General features: G+C 38.4%; 1 protein-coding gene across 1 annotated transcript in view; it reads left to right on the forward strand.

The window, feature by feature from the left end:
* PEX7 (peroxisomal biogenesis factor 7) overlaps nt 1-16,340 on the forward strand; it is an 86,088-nt gene that overhangs the window by 64,767 nt on the left and 4,981 nt on the right. The window lies entirely within an intron of this gene.

Here is a 16,340-nt window from a genome sequence, read left to right on the forward strand (position 1 = left end):
GTAACTACCATTTAGGTTAAGTATGGAACACACTACCAGCATCCCAAGAAGCCCACTCATGTTTCCTCCCAAATCTTATACCCCTTTCTCCTTCCCAAAGATAAGTACTCTCCTTTTCATTTTGTTTCAGTGGAAGATGCTTAGATTTGGTTCTGATTTAAACTAGTTCTGTAGGTGTAGTTTTTTGGGGTTTTTTTGTTTTGTTTTTTTTGTGGTACGTTGTGGCCTCTCCGGTTGTGGAGCACAGGCTCCGGACGCGCAGGCTCAGCGGCCATGGCTCACGGGCCAGCCACTCTCAACCAGGGAAGCCCTGCTAATATTTTTTACTAAAACATCAGTAAAGTCAAATATACATTAAAAAACACACCTACAGGGCTTCCCTGGTGGCGCACTGGTTGAGAGTCCGTCTGCCGATTCAGGGGACACGGGTTCGTGCCCCGGTCTGGGAGCATCCCACGTGCCGCGGAGCGGCTGGGCCCGTGAGCCATGGCTGCTGAGCCTGCGCGTCCGGAGCCTGTGCTCCGCAGTGGGAGGGGCCGCAGCGGTGAGAGGCCCGCGTACCGCAAAAAAAATATTAGCAATATGTGCGTGTGTGTGTGTGTGTGTGTGTGTGTGTATACACACACACACATAGAATCATTATGCTGTATACCTGGAACTGATAAAATATGGCAGTTCTATCTCAATTAAAATAAAATAATAAAGAAACAACAGCAAAAATATTAGGGTATCATTTAAAAATTCAGCTTATGTTTTGATTCAAATCCCTATTCCACAATCTTAGATATCACGTTTACAGGTTGACCGTGGATAAAATATTTTAAAATTCTCAGTATGAGGTTGGAAAATCAGATTTTGAAGATGGCTAGCATTACTGGTAGTTAGGATATATGTGTCCTGTTCACCTTTAATCTGAGGTGATATTTTCTGCATCTGTCGCAGACTAGCTTTAGAGTTGAAAAGAACACGTGCCAGAAGCACCCAGTGTCCTCAGGCATTAGTCTCTGTTGTTTCCTCTTTGTTGCTTTCATGATTGTGTAATTTTTAGCTTAAAACTGTATAACAAATGATTGTTTTCCCCCAGCCATAAAACCTTCCCCAGGCCCAGCTCCCTAGGATCTTGGTGTAACCCTGTGTCTACTGCCCCCTGCACTGCATGAGCTGCCCTTGCAGTAAGAGCTTCTCAAATTTTTGATGCCTTAGCCTCTGCTGCCTCTGGGCTCCCATTCCTGAATCAGTCATTTACTCTCTTATTCATTTTTCTTTCTCTAGACTATAGAGCATTGCTTAAAAAACAGCAGACTTGACACACAACAAGTTACTTTTCAAAAAAACTTCATTTGGGCTCTTGGTCCTACTCAACTTACCTCTGAAGTCTTTTTGATTTTGTAACCCATTCTCCACAATATCGTTTCTCAACCTTCTGCAGTATCATTAACACTCCGGACATTTGTCCTTACCTCCTATCTTATTGTTAAAATAGACAAGAATGAATATCTTCTTCCAGTTCTATCACCTCAAAATATTTATGTTCCATCTCTCTTTTTCCCCTTTCCATTAGGTTCCTAATTTTCTCATTGGCTTCTTCGTCCAGGTCAATAATCCACTGGTTTTTGTTTTGTTTTTAGACCATCAGTCAGTTCTTTTCTCTATTTTCAAAACTCACTTGATCCCACTGTCTTACCTCCCTACCAGTAAATTCAGTTTCTCATCTATTATTAGACATTAAGAATTAGTAGTTTACCTGTTGCTTTTAGTTTCTCAAAGTCAACACTCTCTTTTAAGCCCCTGCATCTGTCTTCCTTTCATCATTCAATTAAGCCCCAAAAGGTCACTAGTTAAAGCTCCTGAAAACCAAGTTAGCCTTTTCTCAGACTTTTTTTAGCTATATAATGTTAATTTTTTTTAAAGAAAAATCTTCCCCTCCTATTGCTTTAATGCTAACCATGCTAAGCAGTTTTCCTTACCTGTTTGCTAAATATCTCCATCTCTTAGGCCAGTTTCTTCCTTACCATCCTTCCAAAAGCAGATATTCTCCAATATACAAGTCTTAGTCCTCTAACTTTTATGCATCTTCTTCTTGCAGTTGGCGTTTAATTATATGTTAGTGATGCTTGACCCGTTTATCCAATTGCCTTTACTGTGTGATCTCAGTAGATGTTATTATATACTTATCCTTCAGTATTCCTAACGTGGTCAATTGATTGCATGATGGGGCCAGACTAGAGACCTGGGAAAGCATCCTAGTTTTCTTGTTTCTCTTTGCATCCCTAAATTCAAATGGGCATCAAGCTTATGAATTTTTCCTCACCAATATCTCTGAAATATGGACCATACTATTCTAGCTCCACTGCCTTAGATAAGCATTTATTAGTATCTCTGCCATGGATGACTGCAGTAATCTCCTAACTGGTCTCTAAGCTCTTTCCGTCATTCCACTGATTTCTCAGCACTGCTTATGAGGAGAGCTCTCCATAATGCAAGTATGATTTTGTTAGTCCTTGACCTGAAATATATCAATGGCCCCATTAAAGGCAGCAACAAGATGAGGTTTGCCACCCTTATTACTGTTAATCAACATGGTTCTAAAAATTGTAGCCAATTAGTAATAGGAGAAAACAAAATGGAATATAAATATTTTTAAAAGGTAGAAAATTTTATCATTATTTGTACTTCATACTATTGTCAAATGTTATAATCCAAGAACATCAACTTTAAACCTATTAAAAATAATAAGTGTTCAATAAGGTCATTAAAGATATACAAAAATGAATACCATGTGGATACCAGTAATCATCAGTTAGAAAATAAAATGGCAAAAATTACTTTTACATGGCAAAAACTATGTGTGTGTATGTATGATACATAGAAGAATAAAAATTTTTAAATGTGCAGGACTTTAGATAAAGAAAATTATATACCTTCACTAAGGGACTTTTTAAAAAGACTAGAATAAATGAACAGACATATCATGTTCTTGCAACAGAACACGTTTTTTTTTTTCTTACGGCTGTCATTTTTTTAGGCCTTTTTCATGTTATAAAGATATTACGTTTGCCTCCTAACAGGCCTTTCTCTTTTTGGAACGCGTGGTCAGTCACTCCTGTGATTGCTCTTTAACTAGTCTGGCCATTAACTTTCTGCCATACTAGTTATATACCAGTTTTAATTTACAAATCAACATAGATAAATTGTCATCCTCATCATGTCCTCTCAGAAAACTTTCAAGAGGCAGCTTATTACCTCCATAGTAGAGTCTGAACTGTTAATCTTACTTTCAAGACTCAATATTATCTATGTTGCTTTCTAATTTTATTTCTCAACCATCCTATGTAATCTCCCTATTTCATACCAATTATATTTTAATATTTGTGATCTCCATGTGTTTGCCACTTTTTCCCTCACTGTCCTCCACTTCTGCCTGGGCAAAGTATTTCTGCCATTCCAAGTCCTGGACAAGGTCTTCTATTCCTTCTCTCCTTCCTCTTTTTTTATTTCAGTACATATTCGAGTGCCAGCCATGTGTCAGGAGTTACATAGTGAATTTATGCAAACTCCCTGATATGTATGTACTAAATAAATGTTGAATGAATGAATGAATGAATGAATGAAAAGACCTTTTTTTAGTATATTAGTCAGCACTTTCCTTACTTTTACTTAAACTCCATACTGATTAACATAATAAACCACGTTCTTCTCTGTAGTCACTTCCTTCCGGAAGCTGGTTGAGTAAATAAGACGTATTTTCTTTAGCCTGTTATTTAATACATTGCAACATAATGTCTGGGCTGCTTTTTCAAAATTTAGAGTTGACTGTGATTTCTTTCATTCTCTTTACATCTCTCTGCTTATTTTTCTTGTTCATTTTTGCTAAAGAGGTCATATGTCATACAGATAATTATAGTAGTTTGAACAAGTTTCCCAAGGGCAAAAGCAATTGTCCACAAAATTGAGAGAAAGGAGTATAATGATAAATAGGAAATGGAAAACTTGTCAATAAAGTAAATCTCTTAATGGGTCTGTAGGGCTTCTTTGTTATATTAACAGCCATATTAAATCATTTGAAGTGTTACCTTATCAGTGGCATGTGTAAACATTTTAATAAAATGGAGAAAATTGATAAATTAAGGAATATAAATTCATTCTCTAAATTATACATGTATTTAAAGTCTGATATTTTCATTATAATGTTTCCTTTTCCAAAATTTGCATTTATAGGGTCATTATTATTGAGGATGTTTTATGACAAGTCTCATTTGATCCATCAGTGATAAATTTTTATTATAAACTCCTTATTAACTGGATTTGTTTCTTTAATACCCTTGGGCCTACTGTAGAACTTAGCCCAATACTTTGCACATAGGAAATGGTAAAATATTTGTTTAATACAGTTGCTCTCAAGCATTCCATGTATAACAATGTCATGATGTATACACTATAGCTGTATTCAGAAATTAATGGGCTATAGTGATAGATAATAAGTTTCTATTCAGTTTTTCAAGAATGTTTCATTATATGTTTTAAAGAAATTGACATATTAGGGTAGTAGCAAGAAATTCATATTTCTAATTAGTGTGCTTATTCTTAAAACTTAGAAATACCTATTGTGCTGTTCAAAGTAAAATTGAAATAACTAAAAATAGAAGTTATATGGACTCTTACCCTATTAATTATTTTCCACTACCCTAGGAAATAGCAGCTTTTAAAAATAATAATGAAAAAGGCTGATCCTGTCTTCAAACTTTACACTAAACAAAGAAGTATAAAACTTTTTGACAAACTGTTTTTCCTGTAATGTCGATAATTTTCATTTTGAGTTTTATTGAAAAGGTTTGTGTTTTGATCTCAGATTAAAGGAAACTTAGGGGAGATAGGGATGAAATGTACTGCAGTGGGGGCTTGCAGGTTAAGAAATAAGTTTTCTACTTGAATATCCTTGCCGAAGATGTAGGGACTGGAGGCTCCTACCCTGTGGTGTCCACATGCACAGCACCGCAAGGGGCGAGGGTCACACAAGATAGGCCTTGGCAGCCAGCCTTCAAGAAACCCTAGACGGGAGTCAGACAGGAGCCAGAAAAAAGCCTCTCTCAAAAGATTAAGAATTTCATCAGAGGACTTATAATGCAATTTAGTTACCTTTAAGCTAGAACTTTTAGTTTTTCATTTATTCTTTTTTTGTTGTTGAAGTATAGTTGATTTACAATATTGTGTTAGTTTCAGGTGTATAGCATAGTGGTTCAGTAGTTTGGCAGATTATATTCCATTACAGGTTATTATAAGATAATGGGTATAATTCCCTGTGCTGTACAGTATGTCCTTGTTGTTTATCCGTTTGATATGTAGTAGCTTGTATCTGTTAATTGCATGCTCCAAATTTGTCCCTCCTCTCTTCCTTCTTCCCTTTGGTAACCATAAGTTTGTTTTCTATATCTGTGAGTCTGTTTCTATTTTGCATGTATACCCATTTGTAGTATTTTTTAGTTCCCACATGTAAGTGATATCCTATGGTATTTTCTTTCTCTGGACTTCATTATTCTTATTTATTCCACTGCCTAGAACACTTTCCTTCTCTCCATTGTATCCCTGCCCCACAAACAGAGGCTCTCTGGCTTAGCCATACTTCTTTAAGCCACAGCTTAGATAATATGTCCTCCTGAAAGCATCCACTTTCCTCACGTTTGGTTATAGTGACCCTTTTCCTATTTCTACTAGACCCTGTCATTCCTCTATCATTGTTCACATCACTCTGCACTGTAGGTATCTATTTACTTATTAATCTCTTTGCTGGACTCCAGATCTGTGGGGGACAGAGACGAGGACCATCTTGTTTACTGTAATATCTCCAGCATACTTCTGACACAGAAGAGGTGCTCAGCAAATATTTGTTGAATAAATGGATGAATATAAGTATATATGTATTATATTTTAGATAGCTTCGTAGTGCAGAGGAGTATTTTACTAACAGCTCCTGGGACATAAAAGAAAGCTCCCTATGAAACCTCTAATTAATACAGGCAGACCTCGGAGATATTGCAGGTACGGTTCCAGACCACCACAATAAAGCAAATATCTCAATAAAGTGAGTCACACAAATTTTTTGGTTTCCTGGTGCATATAAAAGTTATGTTTACCCTCTATTGTAGTCTGTTAAGTGTGCAATAGCACTAGGTCTAAAAAAAAAATACATACATTAATTTTAAAAATACTGTATTGCTCAAAAATGCTAACCATCATCTGTGCCTTCAGTGGGTTGTAATCTTTTTGCTGGTGGAGGGTCTTATCTCAATGGTGACGGCTGCTGAAGGCTGGGGTGGCCGTGACAACTTTGTAAATAAGATAGCAGTGAAATTTGCCGTATTGATTGACTCTTCCTTTTGCAAACAACTTCTTATACTATGTAATGCTGTTGGATAGCATTTTTACCCACAGTAGAACTTCTCTCAAAATTGGAGTCAGTCCTTTTAAACCCTGCTGCTGCTTTGTCAACTAAGTTTATATAATATTCTAAATCCTTTTTTGTCATTTCAACAGTCTTCACAGCATCTTCAACCAGGAATAGATTCCATCTCAAGAAATCACTTTCTTTGCTTATCCATAAGAAGCAGCTCCTCATCTGTTAAAGTTTTATCATGAAATTGCAGCAGTTCATTGAATTGAATCACAATTCAATCAGGCTCCACTTCTAATTCTAGCTCTGTTGCTGTTTCCACCACCTCTGCAGTTACTTCCTCCACTGAAGTCTTCAACTCCTCAAAGTCATCCATGAGGGCTGGAATCAGCTTTTTCCACATTCCTGTTCTTGTTGATAGTTTGACCTTTCCCCATGAGGCATGGATGTTCTTAATGGCATCTGGAATGGTGAATCCTTTCCAGAATGTTTTCAGTTGACTTTGCCCAGATCTATCAGAAGAGTCACTATCTATGGTAGCCTTATGAAATGTTTTTCTTAAATAATAAGACTTAGAAGTCAAAATTACTCTTTGGTCCATGAGCTGCAGAATGGATGTTGTGTTAGCAGGCATGAAAACAACATTAATCTAATTGTACATCTCCATCAAAGCTCTTGGGTGGCCAAAGTGCATTGCCAATGAGCAGTAATATTTTGAAAGGAATCTTTTTTCTGAGTAGTAGTTTTCAACAGTGGGCTTAAAATATTCAGCAGACCATTTTGTAAGCAGAGGTGCTGTCATCCAGGCTTTGTTGTTCCATTTCTGGAGAACAGGCAGAGTCAATTTAACATAATTCTTAAGGGCCCTAGGATTTTCAGTATGGTAAATGAACATTGGCTTCAACTTAGAGTCACCAGCTACATTAGCCCCTGATGAGAGAGTCAGTCTGTCCTTTGAAGCTTTGAAGCCAGGTATTGACTTCTCTTCTTGAGCTGTAAGAGTCCAAGATGGCATCTTCTTCCAAAAGTAGCCTGTTTAGTAGTCTGAACATTGGGAGTGTGTTGTTTAGTGCAGCCAGCTCATTGTCTTGGTTTGATCTTCTGGATTAACTTGCTGTAGCTTCTGTATCAGCACCCTCTGCTTCAACTTCTATGTTATGGAGAGGGCTTCTTCCCCTAAACCTCATAAACCAACCTTTGCTCCTCCAAATTTTTCTTCTGCAACTTCCTCACCTCTTTCATTTCTTCATAGAATTGAAGAGAGTTAGGACCTTGCTCTGGATTAGGCTTTGGCTTAAGGGAATGTTGTGACTGGTTTGATCTTCTATCCAGACCACTAAAACTTTCTCCATGTCAGCAATAAAGCTGTTTCACTTCCTTATCATTCGTGTGCTCACTGGAGTAGCACTTTTAATTTCCTTCAAGAACTCTTTTTTTTGCATTCACAGCTTGGCTAACTGGTGAAAAAGGCCTGGTTTTGGGCCTGTCTTGGTTTTTTTGTTTTGTTTTGTTTTGTTTTTTGCGGTACACGGGCGTCTCACTGTTGTGGCCTCTCCCATTGCGGAGCACAGGCTCCGGACGCGCAGGCTCAGCGGCCATGGCTCACGGGCCCAGCTGCTCTGCGGCATGTGGATCCTCCCGGACCGGGGCACGAACCCGTGTCCCCTGCATCGGCAGGCGGACTCTCAACCACTGCACCACCAGGGAAGCCCTGTCTTGGCTTTTGACACGCCTTCCTCACTAAGCTTAATCATTTCTAGCTTTTGGTTTAAAGTTAGAGACATGCGACTTTTCCTTTCACTTGGACACTTAGAGGCCATTGTAGGGTTGTTAATTGACCTGTCTTGGGGAGTAGAGAGGCCTGAGGAGAGGGAGCGAGATGGGGCAGATGGCCAGCTGGTGGAGCAGTCAGAGCACAAACAACATTTATTGATGAAGTTTGTTGTCTCGTATGGGCACAGCCGTGGCACCCCAAAACAATTACAATAGGAATGTGAAAGATCACTGATCACAGATGACCATAACAAATATAGTAATAATGAAAACACTTGAAATATTGCAAGAATTACCAAAATGTGACACAGACACAAAGTGAGCAAATGTTAGAGAAATGGTGTCAGTAGACTTGCTTGATGCAGGGTTGCCACCTTCAATTTATAAAAAACCACAGTATCTTCAAAGTACAATAAAGCGAATCACGATAAGACGAGGTATACCTGTATTCATGGTGCTCAGAAATTCCATTTATCCCCCAAATCCTATAAAACTTTTTGCCTTTACCCAGATCTCTGACCTCACACCTGATTAGGTGCTCGTTACCACATTTGAGGCTCTACTCAAGAAAATCTTTGGAGGAGGAAAATCACTGCGCATACATGGATTCATTCATTCATTTATTCAACAAGCATTTATTAAAGGTTTATTATATACAAAACACAAGGAGTACAGATTTGCTCAAGACATGTAATCAGTGACTCTAAAAAGATCCTGTTTAGGTTTAGTTGTACAAAAGTGTTTACATCCATATGTGAATGTTGTTAGAAAACAGAAGCTATATTGCCCAGAGGACTGTCACTTTCTTCTTAGTTGTCATAAAGCATAGAGCCTAATTTATTGTGCAAGTGTGGTAATGTGCTCAGCTCTGATGCCTGAAAGATTTTGCTCCATTTGTTCCCTTTAGAACAGATTTTTTTAAATCTGTATTTCCTTAATTTGGCCCTGTGGGTTTTAGCCCATTTAGAACTCACCAGGGTACAAATCTCAAATAAAATGAGTAAAATAAAAATATTGTTATTAACCATAGTTTAAATGGGTAATAAAATTTTCTAATGCGTTTAAGTAGAAATTCTGGATACTTGCTTACGTATCAATAGAATAAGATCCGGAAGCTATGTAAACTTTTGGTTAAGAACGCTTCAGGTAGGACTAGTGTTTTTCTTTAAAGATAGTTCAGTCATGTTTCTTCTTTCTTAGTCCTCCTCCCAATTCACGGTCTTCCTACCACATATCAACCTACCAGATTTGAAGCTTAGATTCTAAATAAAAATGTGAAAACATGGCACAAGGTGTTTTCCATTGTATTAGTGGCAAATTAACCTCTTCTTTCTCCTCAAGAAAGGAAGAGAAATTTTCCTTTAGAAGATTATTTGAATAATGCTAAATCTCTTTTTAGTCAACAACAAAAAATTCCTGCACATAAAGTACTCCCAAAGAAGTCCAGGTTAGTGCACAGGACAAAAGTCCTGTTAATTGATATACAGTCAGCCTTCTGTACCCACGGGTTCCCCATCCACACATTTAACCAACTGCAGATTGAATATTAGGGGAAAAAAATTCCAGAAAGTTCCAAAGAACAAAACTTGATTTGCCACACACTGTCAACTATTTCTGTAGCGTTTACATTGTATTTACAACTATATACATGGCATTTACATTGTATTAGACATTATAAGTAATCTAGAGGTGATTTAAAAGTATATGGAAGAATGTATGTAGGTTACATGCAAATACTACAGCATTTTGTATAAGGGGCTATAGCATCCGTGGATTTTGGTGTGTGTTGGGGTCCTGGAACCAGTCCCCTGCAGATACTAAGGGAGGACTGTATAGCGGGGGTTCTATATTAGAGGCTCTCATTTCTGGCTGCATATTAGACTCTTCCCTACGTATTTGTAATACTCAGCTGGTGAATGCTCTGGATTAACTTTTGGGGGGCCAGGGGTTGAGACTCTGAAGGAAATTATTGCTTTTCTCTCCCCTCCCCTCAAAATGTATATACCCACAAAATACTGCATTGTGGACTTTCTGAAGCCCATCTGTGGACCTTGGTTTAAAGACCCCCAGCTGGGGCTTCCCTGGTGGCGCAGTGGTTGAGAGTCCGCCTGCCGATGCAGGGGACACGGGTTCGTGCCCCGGTCCGGGAAGATCCCATGTGCCGTGGAGCGGCTGGGCCCGTGAGCCATGGCCACTAAGCCTGCGCGTCCGGAGCCTGTGCTCCGCAACAGGAGAGGCCACAACAGTGAGAGGCCCACGTACCGCAAAAAAAAAAAAAAAAAAAAAAAGACCCCCAGCTGTAGATCAGCCCTAGGTGATACCAATGAAGCTGCTCCCAGGACCACACCTTGAGGACCAGTGCTGTGAGGATGGCAGTCATCTGTCTTACCAAGCCCTCCAGGTGATGCTAATGCATGCCAAAGCTTGAGAACTACTGCCCAATAGAAATGCCTCTAGGAAACTACAGTTTAATAGTATGCTTTTGTCTCAATTGAGGGTTGAGATGTTTATTTTAAAAACAGCCATGTGAAGAATGACTTGTATCTCTTGTAAATCCACTCTTTTGGTATTGAATGCTTTTTGTAGTGGAGGTATATTATTATATATTTCTCTTATAGTCAAGTTCTAGAAAAAACTTTATCTCCTCTGATGAACTGGTAAATTTATTATGCTATTTGCTTATCTTACATTACTGTTTGCATTTGTCAGCTTTGCTGTCAGAAGGTGGAGATAGAGCTCAATTTCATACCCCATTTTAGCAGTTATTCTTAGCCTCTTTTTCCTAGTATAATTATCGGCCCCTTATCCCCATTTCATGTGTGTTCTTTTAATGAAATGGCTTTTCTGTGGCCATGTTAAAGGATAATTTTCAAAATGGCAGTCATGGCTCTCAAACAAATATAGCATGAACATGTGTCAAAGACCTTATGTAACTTGTGAAGGATTTTACAACTAGCTCAAAGGAGCCGAAGAAAAAACACATATAGGCAATTGCTGAATGTGAAAATGAATTTACTAATAGGTGCAGAACCGGTCAGTATCTATAAGGCAGTAACATTTAATGATTAGAATCATCTCTTGGGAGACAGGATGAGGCATCAGTTGCATCTCCACAGGACAACCTTCATTTGCAATTTTAATGGCTGAGAATCATTTGATTACTATCAGTTTTCTATAACTTTAGAGTTGTAAAATAATCCAGTCAAAGACATTGGAAGGCATAGACCCCTATAGAATCAGATAACCCTGTGGGGCTCTAGGACAATGCCAGCATTCTGCTGAAAGAACACCTAGCAATCTTTTTGCTGATTGCAATCTTTCACAGTTTTTCCTGACAGCAAGGTAAGGAGCAAAGAAATGAGTCCTCATATAGGAGACTGAAACGGAGAAAGAGGATCTTCGGTAGATGAGGAAGGAGATATCCTGTTATCGTCTTCTCATTCTCTATGCTGACTCTGGCCTTGAAGGAGTCTTCATGGCAGGAGTGCATTCCCAGGGATGGGAGGGAAAGATGGCTTGTTGTGGAGAAGCAGGATGAGACCTGGGAAAGATTCCTTGCTGTGTTTGACAAGCTAAAGCAATGAGTAGATCTCATCCAGTAAAGCAGATTTTTTATTATCATGTCATCTGTTTGTTTATTTTTTGGTCTTTTTGTTAACCCTTATTTTTAGCAGTCTTTTTTTTTTTTTAAATGTCTTTTAGGCTGGCCTCAGATAGGTAGTTTGGGAAATTAAGAAAAAGCCCCAGGGGCTTCCCTGGTGGCTCAGTGGTTGAGAATCTGCCTGCCAATGCAGGGGACACGGGTTCGAGCCCTGGTCTGGGAAGATCCCACATGCCGTGGAGCGGCTGGGCCCGTGAGGCACAACTACTGAGCCTGCGCGTCTGGAGCTTGTGCTCCGCAACAAGAGACACCGCGACAGTGAGAGGCCTGTGCACCGCGATGAAGAGTGGCCCCTGCTCGCCACAACTAGAGAAAGCCCACGCACAGAAACGAAGACCCAACACAGCCAAAAATAAATAAATAAATAAAATTAAAAAAGAAAAAGCCCCATGTTTACCCTAAGTTATAGAATGCCTTTAAGGCCATTGGGGTGGTGATGGTAATTAATGAGTGCCCCCTAACCCGAGACCCACAGCGACCACACCGTCACCTTTCTTTACCAGGAAGTCTCTACAGTGCCTTCCTTAGAGAATCTGGAGCTGCATTGTTAGTTTACTAAAGTGCTTCTTACCTTATTATTTTTTTAATTGTTAGCTTTTTAAAACTTATAGCACTAGATGGGGGTTAATTAATTAGTTAATGGAGAAATAATGTTTGCATTAATTTGAGTCAATCTGTTCATAATTCTGTATCATTGCAGTTTTAAGTCTTTCTCATATTACCAATTAATGTAGTACAGAATTATGAACATTTGCTGATTCAGTGGCCTTGACATCTGTTTATAAGTTCTAAGTAATTAAGAAGCTGGATTGAAGGGTGCTAAATAGGGATTCAGAAAGGTAATTTACGGATACCTTATATTAGAAGCTTACGTCTCATTTCTCTGATCCTTTTCTCCATAGTAGTTGACACTTAACATACAGAAAGGCCCAGCACTTGGAAAAAAATATACATAGGTGAGACGGATAAATTTGTATAATGATCTTTATATTCCGTGGTATAAAAATTTACAGTTGCGGGCTTCCCTGGTGGCGCAGTGGTTGAGAGTCCGCCTGCCGATGCAGGGGACATGGGTTCGTGCCCCTGTCCGGGAAGATCCCACATGCAGAGCGGCTGGGCCCGTGAGCCATGGCCGCTGAGCCTGCGCGTCCGGAGCCTGTGCTCCGCAGCGGGAGAGGCCACAACAGTGAGAGGCCTGCGCACCGCAAAAAAAAAAAAAAAAAAAAATTTACAGTTGCAGGATTAGGCAGGTGATGAGTGTCAGTTGGCCTTTTGTGAGGCACTATTTTCAGTGGACAGACTCAACAGATTTAGGTTCTGGTTCCAACTCTGCTGCTCTAGTGTGGTTATGAGAAAAAATTAATCTCTGCAATCTTAATCTATAAAATACATTCTTTGAGCTAATCTTCATTGTGTCATTGTTATGACATGGAACATGACATGGTCCATGCCCTCAAAGAGCTGAAGACACATGTGTCAATAAATAAGCACAGCTGATTATTATAGGTACAGTGAATGACTTCACAGAGGAGGTAATGCTTAAATGGATTCTTCCCAAAAGAGGTGTCATCTCCAGGCAAAACAAGGTGAGGGGCAGAGGGAAAGGGAAGGAGAAAGAGGTTATTCAGGGGAGGGGATCAGTGAGAGGATAAGAGCACAGAGGCATGAACAAGATGCCAGGATTTGAGTGTGTGAGCCTGGTGCAGTGAGAATAAAAGAAGTGGGTAGCAACCAAATCTTGAAGAGTCTGGTTTTTAATGCTTAAATGAAAAAAGTTTGACTGAAAGTTCTCTAATGCTTTCTCTAGCTTGGATTCTGATCTGAGATATTGTTAATGAATGATAAGGAGTTAATATGTTCTGATTAATCTGAGCAGTTCCTGTATTCTATAGTGACAGCCAGGTAATTAGATTGACCAGGACTGTGAGTTCCCTTATATAACTTTCAGCCTTTGCAACCATTAAAGGATGGGAAATACAGTGCAAATAACTTTGGTCAATTCCCTCTCCTGCTACTTCATCCTTCATGTTACTATCTACATTTTTTCATTTCTTCTTCTTATTTTATTGTGGAAATTTTCAAATGTATAAAAAGCAAACAATAGGATAATGCACTTCCATTATCCAGCTTCAACAATTATCAATCAACATTCTTGTTTTGTTTATTCCTCTACTCATGTCCCACTCCTCATTCATTATTATTATTGCTATTATTGTTGTTGTCATTATTATTCTTACTATTTTTAGGTATCATCTACATACACTGAAATGTACAAATCTTAGATATAGGTTTTTGACAGATACACTTGTGTAATCTACATCCCATCTCAATACAAAACATTTGCATCTTCCTCCAAAATTCCCTTGTACCCCTTTCCAGACTTTCCCTAGCCCCATCCCTCCCTCCAGCTGAAAAGACAAAACAAACCAAAGCCCTAGTTTTTTTTTTCATCTTAGATTAGTTTTGCCTGTTTTAGAACTTATATGACGGAATCTCCTGAATGTACTCTTTTGTTTCTGGCTTCTTTCCCTCCACTTATTATCTGTGGGATTCATCCATGTTCTCGTGCCCATCAGTAGTTCCCTCCATTGTTTTGCTTAGCAACATTCTGTTGCACGAATTTACTACAATTTGTTACCCATTCTTTTGTCTGTCTTTTGGTTGTTTCCAGTTATGCGGTATTGTGAATGAAGTTGCTGTGTACGTCCTTGCATACATTGCTTTGTGAAGATGTTTTCATTTCTGTTGGAAACCCCTCTAGGAATGGAATCACTAGGTATATGTTTAACTTTATAAGGAATGGGCAGTTTTCCAAAGAGTGGTTATACCAGCAAGGTATGAGAGTTAGAGCTGCTCTACATCCCTGCTAACATATGATATTGTCTATCTAAAATTAAAATTTTAGCCCTTCTTATGAGTAAGTAGTGGAATCTCATGGTGGGTTTTATTTGCATTTCCTTGCTGCCTAATGATGGTGAATATTTTTATGTGCTTATTGGTCATTCATATATCTTTTTTTATCTGTTAATAAAATTTTTTTTTATTTGTGTTGTCTTTTTATTATTGAGTTATAGTTGTTCTTTATATATTGTGGATACAAGTTCTTTGCCAGATATATGTTTTGTGAACATTTTCTCCCATTCTGTGTTTTGCTTATTCGGTTTCTTAGCAGTGTCTTTTGATGAGCAAAAGTTTTATTTTTGATTGAGTCTAAGTTATCTAATTTTTATGGTTATTGCTTCCTGTTTAAGAAATCTTTACTCACCTTTAGATTGAGACTATATTCTCCTGTGTTTTCTTCTAAAAGCTTAATACCATTAGCTTTTATATTTCAGTCTGTGGGCCATCCATCTCAAATGAACTTTTGTTTATGGTGTGAAGTTGGGGTTGAGTTCATTTTTTTCCATATGGACATCCAGTTCTAGCATCATTTGTTGAAAAGACTCTTCTTTCCCTGTTGGATTGTTTTGGTACATTTGTTGAAAAGCAGCTGTCCGAGTGTGGGGTCTATTCCTGAGTATGTTCTGTTCCTTTGACCTACTTGTATATCCTTATTCCAGTATTGCATTGTCTTGATTACTGTAGTTTTATGATAAGTCTTGAGTCAGACAGTGTAAGTAGTATAACTTCGTTGTTCTTTGCCAAGATTTTTGTGGTTATTTTAGGTCCTCTGCCTTTCTACTTCAACTTTAAAAGTCACTTTCTCCATTTCTATTAAAAAGCCTGCTGGGATTATGAATTATTTATAAATTATTTGGGGGGAGAATTAACTTCTTAAATACTGAACCCATGAACATGGTATATTTTCCATTTATTTGGGCCTTCTTTAATTTCTCTCAGCTGTGTTTTAGTGTGGACATTTTGCATATCTGTTGTTAAATGTGTTGCTAAGTATTTTGTTATTTGATGCTATTGTAAATTAATTTTTTGACTGTAATTTAAAAATTTTTTCTTGCTAGTATACAGAAATATGATTGATTTTATATAGTAATCTTATACCCTGAGACATTGCTACACTTACCAAATTTTTAACACACAGTTCCTGAGCACCATGAACTATCTTCCCTTCATGTTTTTATGTGACTTTTTGGACTCGAATGTCCATATCTCCCATGTCTGCCCCTAAAGAGGGCCAGTGTGAATGCCACGGCATTTGTGAAATCTTCTGACACTGCCCCAGTTGGATTCAAAGAGTTCCTCCCCTGAGACTCTCTATTAGAGCACTTTCCACTTTTGGTTTTGAATGAGCCATTCTTTGAAGGCAAGAGCTATACTTCACCTCCTTTTTTATCCCCACAATAGCTAGTATGATGCCTTGGTTCACAGTTTAGGAATGTATCTTTTCAACATTTATCTCAGGACCTATAGGGAATTATGTAGCTCTGCCAGGAAATCCTTACAGGCAACTTCAATCATTTGGAACCAGTCCCCAAAGTGTATCTTAAAAAGGGAAAATAGACCTTTTTTCAAAAACGTGTCCCTGTGTACTTCCTATTTAAAGAGATGTTCCCTGCTGGA

Source organism: Tursiops truncatus, chromosome 12 (genome assembly GCF_011762595.2).
Source record: "Tursiops truncatus isolate mTurTru1 chromosome 12, mTurTru1.mat.Y, whole genome shotgun sequence".
NCBI classification, from domain to species: Eukaryota; Metazoa; Chordata; class Mammalia; order Artiodactyla; family Delphinidae; genus Tursiops; species Tursiops truncatus.